The sequence below is a fragment of the Heliconius melpomene genome, chromosome 17, assembly GCF_056956725.1.
Source record: "Heliconius melpomene rosina isolate 202511_hmr_F chromosome 17, ASM5695672v1, whole genome shotgun sequence".
NCBI classification, from domain to species: Eukaryota; Metazoa; Arthropoda; class Insecta; order Lepidoptera; family Nymphalidae; genus Heliconius; species Heliconius melpomene.
Window position 1 is genome coordinate 8,949,565 of NC_140405.1, and position 11,630 is coordinate 8,961,194.

The 11,630-nt window shown below is 32.3% G+C and overlaps 1 non-coding gene across 1 annotated transcript; it reads right to left on the reverse strand.

The window, feature by feature from the left end:
• Positions 1 to 6,103: 6,103 nt before the first annotated feature.
• Positions 6,104 to 6,175, reverse strand: TRNAE-CUC (transfer RNA glutamic acid (anticodon CUC)). The gene has a single exon. It is a non-coding gene; the product is annotated as a tRNA-Glu (tRNA).
• Positions 6,176 to 11,630: the final 5,455 nt, after the last annotated feature.

Below are 11,630 nucleotides of genomic sequence, written 5' to 3' on the forward strand. Positions count from 1 at the left end.
TTGTTTAATATTAAATTTGAAAAGATTTTTAAAAAAGGAGTGAAAAATCACTGTATTATAATGTTACTAGCGACCCTCTTGCGGCTTCGCCCGCTTTAACTGCTGGATTATTCATGTAATGTATGTTTGCAAAGTACTTAAGATAATGTGAAAATTAATTAAACCCTAATGCAACTCGCATTTTTGTAGTTTCAATAAGGATTTTCCAATTGTTTTACACAGCAAAGATATTTTAGTAGTACCGTAATTTTAAATCTGTGCTACTAATCTTTTCAAGTACTTATTAAAATATACTGGTGGTACTTATTAAATGACTATTTTTAGATAGTTAAATGACTATTTTTATACGGAAGAAATTATAAACAAAAACCTACCTACTACTAACTACTACAAAAAATGTGAAACCAAATATATCGCGCTTAAATAATACATTCAACTCCAATTATCCAATACGTGCAAACGCTTCTAACTAAATCTTCGTTGCTATAGAGGCGGCCGGGTTTTTTTTTTCGAGCTTGTGGTTAATGCTAAAGGGGGTATTCTGGGGGTTGTCCCTGATGAAAAGCAAGCACGACGTGGCTGCCTGTGAGGAAAATTAAATAGAATGCATGGGCCGGGAATCGAACCCGGGCTGCCCGCGTGGCAGGCGAGCATTCTACCACTGAACCACCGATGCGTGTAAGGCAAGCGGGCGCGGCGGACGCGATTGTATTGCATGGCGAGTGGCGAGTCGTTTCGCAGCAAGGATTTTTTTGATATTGTAACAACTTCTAAAGTACTTATTAAAATGAAAAACAGTAAAAGACAGTTTTGATCTACATTAAATGGCCAACGCAACTAATGTACTTATTTATATGCTGAGAGTAAGGGATAAGTGAAACTTGAGTAACATACAGCTGATGTGTCAACGGCGGGATGTGTCAACAATATTTAATTGTTTTTCTGTAAAACTATTCGCAATTTCGAAATATTGTAAAAAGCAAATTTTATCTTCGTGTAACGTAGTAAATTAATAAAGTATTTTAAAGGATAAGGATTAATACCATTATGGAAAAATATCCCTCACAATAAAAAATATATTGAAATTATTATTTTTAGACAGAAAAATGATCACTACACGTTATTCTTAAAAGATACGAATATGCTCTCGCGGACTTTTTTGTAGATATTATTAAGAGGAACAATACTCCAGTACATTTTTTTCATGTAGTACTTACCATTAGAGCAGCGCATGCGCGAAAGTGTCTCAACGGGTAGGACTTTATACACATTTATCGTATTTATGTTAATTTACATAAGAATGTACAAATAATAAACTATATATAAACCTTCTACGAAAAACACTCGACCTAATGGTGAAGACCGCATAAAAATCCGTTGGGTGGTTTAGAAGAAGAAGAGTTAGAAACAACAGACAGACACGAAAAGCGACTTTGTTTTATAAGATATAGGATAGGATAGGATATACAAGTTAGTACTATATTGTAACTTTCGTGACTAATAAATATTTTCCATTTTCATATAAAAAATGGAAAATGTAAAATATTTTAATTTATTTTATAAAAAAAATTACGTCATATTGTACAAAACCCAACCGTATTTAAATTTACATACGTCGCTTAGCGTTTAGTGCGTCTATTTAACCCAGAATGCTCTGCTCTAAACTCGACCGCTCCAGTATTCTAATGTGTTTTGGTGTATAAAATAAAATAAAATATCTCTACATATAACATAAATATATATTCAGTTATAAATATATTCAAATTATATATCATGGAGGTTTAAACGATTGTTTTCTGGTCTTCTTCTTCTTTCTTAACCATTGTGTCTGGCTTATAGAAGGGTAGGCAGAGGGAACATAGTGCGGGATACAGTGTGAAGCTGATTTAATATTTTTTTTCAGCGGATAAAGAGAAATAGATCGGTATGTATTCCTTTTCTCTTGAATTCATTGAGCTTTAGCCCAAAAAATATCTTGGATTTTAATTCTTTTCACTTGACTGGACATAACTTAATTTTTAGAGTTAGAATCGTAACTCTCTTATTTTTTGGACTTTAGTTACATTTATATTTGAGTCTAGTCGTGAAGCAAGGGCAAGCGTGTAATTGTAAACGCGATAGGTTGTTTCCAGGACTCGAAAACATTTGGAGAGGAGTGCTTTAACACTAGGCTCCCTCTGCATACCCGGCTACACATAGTATATAGTATGCAGGTGAAAAAAAAAACTATTATATTAGTATTTCTTGTTGTTAATTGTATTTCTCATTATCACTTTCAAATTATAAGTATTATGATAATTTAGCATAAGTTGAGTTAATAGTTTTTAACACAGTAAAATAAGAAAATAATACTTTTAATAAGATTTTAAAAAAAATCTAAAACCACAATATGAATACTTTATTAATAATTTAATAATTAAGATTAAGACAAAAACTTTTAACTCTACACTCCATTGAAGTTAGTCTTTCCACGCGAGGAAATTGCGGCAGATATATAACTCATATACTATTACTACATCTTTTTGATAAAAGCTTAGCAGAACACACAATGGCCGCCGTTCTCGAGGCTCTGGGCGCACTGTTATTAATTTTTATAGCCGGGAGCAGCTTATACAAAGCAATTTCATATCAATAAAATTGCCAAACATAATATGTGAGAAGATTTAAAGATTTAAAGATTGCAGTTGACTCTACTATATCAAAATACTTGGTCTCATAAGCAATTATTAAATTGCTCTTTAAAAATTAAAAAGACTACACTATGTGGTTTTTAATATAACTTTTTAGTATGTTTTTATTAGGTTGCCTTTTAAGTATGTAATAAAATCTAAAAAACCAAATTTAATCCACTAGTTATAATTGTAGCAAAAAGCTGAGGTTGATAGTACGATTTTATCGAGCTGGTCTGATGATGAGATATTTGAATATTGGAACTCTTCAGAGGTAACAAGTAAACCACTCGAGTTTAGGTTCATGCAATTAGAGCACATTCTATAATATTAGTACCACATACAGTAATGAATTCGTGTTTAAAGATTTTTTTTTTTTTAATTACTTATTATATTTCTTTGCTTTAGTTATTTAAAATATTCAGAGAATTAAAAATCGGTGGTGTCTATTGATCTTAAAATCACTGATATCAGTTTTTTTTATGTACTTATGATAAATCGCGTTAATATTGAAGAAATAAAAGAAAAAACGATCTAAATTCCGTAGTGCGACTTCACCTCTTTCTGTGCCCGCTATCAGAGGTCATAAACACCCGTGCCAAGCCTATCGCGTCGGGCTGGAGATTTAGAGACACCGCTAATCTGTACAGGCTAAATAATATGTATGGCACATTACGTGTGCACATACTCTTGCCTACTTTGCTTACAGTTAATTTATTTATATAGTGAAATAAATAAAAAATATATTAATTTTAATTAATTTATGTTATTTATATATTTATTTATTTTACGGTTCCACCATATGGCGCGGTAGGCTAAGGGAACCTGGTGTAATCCACGTTCTCCAATTTCTATCCAATTTTCAAGATATCGCGTGTTTCAGTCGGTTCCCTAAATCCAGATTTTTCATTTTATTTATATCACAGTAAATTTTCCGTTTAGTTAGATTTGTTCCAAGTTAAATTTTAATCCTATTATTAAAACAATTTACTTTGGACGTTTAGCTACTTGGTGTGCAATGACATAAAAACGGCTGAATAAATTTGGATGTAATTTAGCGCGCATATAATTTAAACTTAAATTAACATATAGGATATTTTGTTAGTATCAATTATGATAATATTATACAATTGCTTACTATTTACATAATTTATTGTTTGTATGTGAGTTTTTATAGGTCTAATTTTTTTTTTTTTTTCCGTTTATTATACGATTAGCTTTGTAGGAAGAGAGAATCCAGTGTTAAGATACTCCGTGGTGGGATACAGCTCTGTGCTTTGTTTGCCAAAACGGAGAAATAAATATAATCCTTTCTGCAAGGGATGGGATGGGATATTGAACCCACAATCATTGTACTTACAGTCATAATAGTATGACACCGCCACTGCACCACGACGGCCTCGATCAATTTGTATTAAAGCTTGCTTTCTATTATTCTTTTTAAGTGCCCCTCTAACCATTTCAGTCAAAAATACTAAATGTACAGACAAAATAGTTTTATTGTTTTATTATATATGGAGATAGAGATAAGTAAGTTTAGGTCATCGTGGCATAGGGGCAGTAGTGTGACAATAAACGCGAAGGTTATTGGTTCGATTCTAACTTGAGGGAATGATTATTGCAGTTGCGTTCTGCAACTCCACAGGCAATAATCTTTACAAATTTATGGAATGTGGGCAATATGGTTTCTTTCCTCTGAATTCGCTTTGTTTACCCGCTACGTAAATAATATGTACTTATTCTTTCGCTCGAAAATATTTCAGTTTAATTACAAACCGAGCAAAAAAAAATTCTAAAAACTCGCAATAGACTTTTTACTGAACTAAAAAGTCCAGAATCGCACGCTACAAAATAAAGAGTGATTTATTATTCACATCCCAGTTTGTTTACTTGTACGTGCAACTGTTTGCCCTCTTACTTATGTAGTTAGGCCCCTTTTGTTCCAAAGATATTTCCCTGACCCTATACTGCGTGTATGACAAGAACGAATGTATAAACTAATATATATTTACATAGGCCTATTTACTTTAACTTAATACTAAGTAAACCTTACTTACATTTTACTTTATAAAAACAACCACGTTGCAGACAAAACGCTTTTTGTTTTTACATGTACAGATTACAGCGCGACGACTTATCTAGATTTAAGTTGATTCGAGCTTTTAGTGCGACTGTAAGTGGTATGAGTTTGATGGAAATGTCATGTTACTCTAAAAGTGTTTTTATATAAATGTAGTTATAATTTTTAAAGGCTTTGAATGTCAATATATAATTCAAATAATATTGTATATATTTTGCCTTCAAAATTCTGTAGAAAATGGGGAACGGAGTGTCTTAACACTAGGTTTCCTCTTCCTACTGCCTACTTGTTATATGAAACTGAAAAAAAAACATAATATTTTTAAATTTAAGAATAGACAATTATAAAAAAATGCAGACAAATTTTATAAAACTCAAATAAAATTGAACTAAAGACTTAAGCAGATTAACTTAAATTTCATAATAAAATCCTACTACACTCGAAAACTTTACTATCTTTTCGTATTATTTTAATGAAATCCCACAAACACGTGTGCAGCACAAATGAGAACATTTTGAAACAAATTTACATATCCACGAAAACGTGAATGCTATTAAATTAAACAAGTGTTTACAAAACGACGGCCGACGTAAGCCTAGATGTATTACCGGCAGTAAACCTGGACTGGACGCGCGAGTAATAAAGAGAATGAGTAGAGCACTCAGCCGGCTTACGCCTGGAATTCTCACCCTCATGCTTGCTTAAATACGAGAGAGTATGTGGTTGACGATCAGTGAGTGTATTGGTTATGATTATGTGAAAATGGTAAAAGATATAAGAATTAAATTCACAGTATTTTTGCGAGTGGGAATCGAACCCACAGTCATCGCGTGCTGTGTAGCGCGCAGGACAAAATTAAAATTGTTTTACGACATAAATTAAAAGTAAGAATAATGTATACTGTATAAGAACAATCCACAATTACGTCATAGTCTAATTGAGCTATTGCCAACTCGCAAGCGCTGCCCCGCGTTAGCTTTAAATAATGCAGTACATTCAGTGTGACAACAGAATGTTCCCCAAATTTCCAGTCCATTTTCAGTTGAAATTACTAAATGTTCTAGACTGAAATAGCGTTTATCCTTTCTCAGCGTTTTTGGTGAACATCATCATAATTGGTTCATCAGTTTGCGACTTATTTCTGTTTTGTAACAAATTATTCAACTGGATTTAAAATTTATTCATAGTTTAAATTTTACAAAGTTTAACATTTATTAAATTGTACTATACATTTTCATTTATATTATACATCATTCAAGTATTACAATTAAAAATTTAACTTTGTCGTTAAGAATAAATTGAAATATGTAAAAAATGTATTTTAAAAAAGAAAAGGAAAAGAAGACTGAAAATATTCCGGTACCGGGAATCGAACCCGAGCCTCCTGGGTGAGAGCCAGGTATCCTAGCCACTAGACCATACCGGATGTACTTAAAAGAAGTAAAAACTAATATACTATTCTATTATAAGCCACGTATAATAAGAAAGATTTATTTAACTGTATTTCTCACATAATATGGTAAGTTAACCTCGTTACCAAATGGAAATGAAAATATGAGATATTCCATTTTCTCAAGTGGGAATCAAACCCACAACTTGTAATATTTCCAGTCAAACGCCCCTGCACCACGACCAGTGGTATATATTTATCTCTGTATATATTTATACCAGGATAAAATAAAAGAAAATAACTATTACCTAACCAATAAATTTTAAAAAATGTTACTTATCTACTTCCCAAATAAACAAAGAGAACTAAACATATAATATGAATTAATTATAATAGCAAAACATTAGTAATATATCAAAAACATATTAAATTTGACACAATCGTCAACGTCGTTTGTCCGTACGGGTCTGTCATTTCCTAACCAACCCCTTGCATCTCCGGCTTGTAGGCTATGTCGATTTGAATATGTAATGTCTCTTAAAAAGTAAATTATAATTTCAGTTAATATGAAATATCTGAGGTGGCGGAACCTAACGCTGCGCCCTTTATCTACCGGACTGATAAAATAATACGTTAAATTTTTAACTAAAATATAACTCTTGAAATTCCTCTTGAAATTCCTCTTGAAATTCCTCTTGAAATTCCTCTTGAAAATCCTAGAATTGAAAAATCCACAACCAACGCGTACACTTACCCGCTATTCTACTATTCTACAACGGTATCTACCTACGTACCTACGTCAAATAATATATTATATTTTTTTACTTTTACATTTCACGTTCACCTAAATATTATTTTTTGAGCTACAAAGTAATTCGAGGACTCTTGTGAAACATTTCAATTTGTAATATCGACAATGTTTAGGTACTTTTTGGGGCCACTGAAAGGAGGTTTATTAGATAAGAAATTGTACTGCCTCGGTTTTATTTTTACTTTGTAATAAAATTGTAGAGCTTATTGAAATTTTACTAGACCTTTTTCCGTTATTATTTTTCCTAGTATGTGAGAAGGTAATGGTCTTTTTTTATGTATTTTATAAAGCCTAAAAGGCTATAATCTCGTTTGTCAAATAATCGATTCTTATCCGAATACGCATTGTAGGTTGAAGCAGGTAATTATTGTTGATATTCTATATTTGTTAGGTATAAGGTACGGGTAGGCAAAGGGAACCTGGATCCTTAGTGTTAAGACACTTCCGTTCCCTTTTCACTGCATTCTGGAGCCATTGCGTGTTGCGTTGCGGAACTTAACGCCGCGCTTCGCCTTGTTACCAGAGCGAGTAAATGATGGTGGATGTCAACTAGGTACTCTCTACCCTGCTATAAGCGGAATACAGTCAAGCTAAACTTTCAACTAATTTTTACAAACATTATACGAACAGAATACTAATTAAGTATACTTAACGTTACACTTTGCACAGGAGTGCAGTGCAGTAAAAAAAAATAAGAAGTTTCCTCTAGAGTACTTCACTTGTAGAATTTACTTTTGTTTTAAATTAAGTATTATTTCATTACAAAAAGTCTGATATAATGAAATAAGTACTACACACACTATTTTATTAAGTTCGATAATATATGTATACTTTTGCTTAAAGCAACATACATTCAGGCCAGTCGTGGCGCTGGCGCAAAAGCATACCACTGCAAAGGTGAGGGTTCGATTCCCACTCGAGGAAATTAAATATTTAATATTTTAATTTATTTGCTCTGGTAACGAACCAAATGGTAGAACGTCCTAACAATAGGTTTCCTAGTTCTTAAAAAAAATAGACGTTGCAAAGCCAAGTTTATATAAATAACTCAATATTATTAAATACAATATACTTATTTTATCGAGTCCATAAAGCCTAGTTAAAGAAGTTAAGCAGAGGTAATTCGTAAATTGTGGATTAGGCAACTTTAGCACAACATCGCTCTCAGCCGGGAATCGGGATACATTCGAACGAATGGCCGGTAACTTTTACACAAAGTTTGTAACCAAAAAGTTAGGATAGCCGTTCCGTTCACTAAAACTCGATTAATAAAGGATATGCGTGATAGAAAAGGTGTTTTATGCTTAAAAACTTTCGAATTAGCTTTTTAAATATGCACATATACTTATATACTTACATATTTTTTTATTTAATGTATTTATTACTAGATCGTGATTTATACCAGACAGCAAGTGAGGTCGAAAAGGCGTCATAGGAAAATATTGATACATAATTATAGCACAGATATTTAATAATTTCATTCCGTGAGACAATACGTCTACCCTTTCCCTTTCTAGAGGTCATCGTGACGCAGGGGTGTGACAGTAAACGCGACGGTTGTGGTTTTGACTCTTACTCAGGAATGAAGTGTTTAACATTCTAAATTCTTCGCTCTAGTAAAGAGGCAACACGCGGCGTTGAGTACCGCGACTCAACACGTAATGCCTCTGTGATTCAGTGGAGAGTGGGGCACTGAAGTGTCTTAATGGGAATGGCGTTTTAACACTAGGTTCCCTCTATATACTCTACTTAGTGTGGGATATAACATAAAGATATAAAAACACTATATTTTCTCCATAGAATAAAGTGAAATAAGAGCATGAAATTTACAGAATCTATCAAACAGCACTACTTTCTCGTATAAAATTTATTTTATAAGAGAATGAACATTTTCATTTAATGTCAATACAAAATATAACATTATTGTATTGTAAACTAAATTTACATTCCATTCAACGAATCGTACTCCGTCGTAGTACATTTTCATAATTTTTAAGCTTCGATACAGCGTTGCGGTATTCAATATGTCAAGAGCACTCGAACTCGAACTGAAAAAAAGCGACCGAACTCGATCCAAACAAGAAACGCGACGACAACAATGAAATAAAAGCCGTCGAGCTATTCGTTAGTTCAATCGACTATTACTTGGTTGAAAGGATTCCGTTAGAAAATTTCTTGTATTTAGATTGAATGTATTTAAATTTTTGAATTTAATTATTTTTGAATATTATTGTAGTCTAACACTCGGTGGTTAATGGTTTTGAAACATTTATTTAGTTAACTACTCTGCCTCAATCTTAACTTTAAGGTGTAAATCTTTCCTATTTACTTGTGGTTCAATTCCCACTTAGGGGATGGAGGTAATTTCTTTTCTCCGCTCTGGTAGATATGAAGTCTATGTATGAGTCTATGACTGTGTTTTTAATTTTTTTTTATAACTTATATTAATATTTCAATATACTTATAATGACAAAGTTAAAGTTTCAACTGTAGTTCTTAAGTTATGTATGACATAATTGAATATTGATGGTACAATTTCTTAAATTCGTTACATTCGAAATCTTGTTGAATAGTTTGTTACAATTTAGAATAAAGTCGCAAATTGATGAACCAATTTTGATGATATTCACCAAAAACGATAGAAAAGGCAAACGCTAGAAAATTTAGTAATTTCAACTGAAAATGGACTGGAAATTTCGGCAACATTCTGTTGTCACACTGAATGTACTGCATTATTTAAAGCTAACGCGGGGCAGCGCTTGTGAGTTGGCAATAGCTCAATTAGACTATGACGTCATTGTGGATTGTTCTTATACAGTATACATTATTCTTTATTTTATTCATATCGTAAAATAATTTTAATTATGTCTCGCGCGACGCAACACGCGATGGTTATGGGTTCGATTTCCACTCGGGAAAATACTGTGAATTTAATTCTTATATCTTTTAACATTTTCACATAATCATAACCAATACACTCACTAATCGTCCACCATATACTCTCTCGTATTTAAGCAAGCATGCAGGTGAGAATTCCAGGCGTAAGCCGGCTTAGTGCTCAACTCATTCTCTTTATTACTCGCGCGTCCAGTCCAGGTTTACTGCCGGTAATACATCTAGGCTTACGTCGGGCGGCGTTTTGTAAACACTTGTTTAATTTAATAGCATTCACGTTTTCGTGGATATGTAAATTTGTTTCAAAATGTTCTCATTTGTGCTGCACACGTGTTTGTGGGATTTAATTAAAATAATACGAAAAGAGAGTAAAGTTTTTGAGTGTAGTAGGATTTTATTATGAAATTTAAGTTAATCTGCTTAAGCTTGTAGGAAATTTTTTTTGTAGCTGTATCTTTTGATATTTGTGTTTACTACTTTAAAATATTAATAATATCGGTATTGTTTTTCTTTTCAGTTTCATATATCAGGTAGACAGAGAAAATCTAGTGATAAGACACTCCGTTCCCCACTTTCCACTGTATTTTTAAATCAAAATATATACAATATTCTTTCAATATTATATTGACATTCAAAGCCTTAAAAATTATAACTACATTTATATAAAAAACACTTTTAGAGTAACATGACATTTCCATCAAACCCATACCATTTACAGTCGCACTAAAAGCTCGAATCAACTTAAATCTAGATAACTCGTCGCGCTGTAATCTGTACATGTAAAAACAAAAAGCGTTTTGTCTGCAACGTGCTTGTTTTTATGAAGTAAAATGTAAGTAAGGTTTACTTAGTATTAAGTTAAAGTAAATAGGCCTATATCAACATGTATTAGTTTGTACATTCGTTCTTGTCATACACGTAGTATGAGGTCAGGGAAATATCTTTGGAACAAAAGGGGCCTAACTACATAAGTAAGAGGGCAAACAGTTGTACGTACAAGTAAACAAACTGGGATGTGAATAATAAATCACTCTTTATTTTGTAGCGTGCGACTCTGGACCTTTTAGTGTCTAAAGTAAAAAGTCTATTGTGAGTTTTTTAGTGTTTTTGTTGTTCGTTGTATATTTTAGGTGAAATATTTTGTAGTGAATGTCCGTTCCGCACATTCTGTCAATTTTTCAAGACTTTGCGTAAATCAACGTCGCGTTTCGTCTACCAGAGCGGAGAATAAAATTAAGTACAATCATTGTCCCACTGGGCCACGACGGCGCTTCTATACATATATTAAAACCTATACGAAAAGTAATTACAAATTACTTTATTCAATACAAAAACATTTAAATAAATTATTTAATATTTTTTTAAATTAATTGATGGATTATTAAAAAAGTACATTTAATTATAATTGTATATTTTTTTACTTCGTGAGGGCAAAGGGAAAACTGAACCCCAATGTTGAGATACTCCTTTCCTATTAAGGACACTTCTGTTTCCCACTCCTCGCCGAATTCTGGAGACATTCCGTACCTATTAAGTGATGACTGGCTTCAAATTTAACACATTTACGAGTATGTTCTTGTAAAATTATTGTCGTACTTAGGTGTTTGAGTTTTTACGTTAGATTTATTCTAAAAGTTAAAATTATTATTGACAAATATTCGTTTAAATAAAAAAAACGATTTTACCCAACCAAAGTACTATATGTATTGTGGCTTGCGATATCTCAAATGAGGTCTGATACAAGTTTAGAATAACAGTTGGTAAATGTTCGTCAAAACTTGTTTC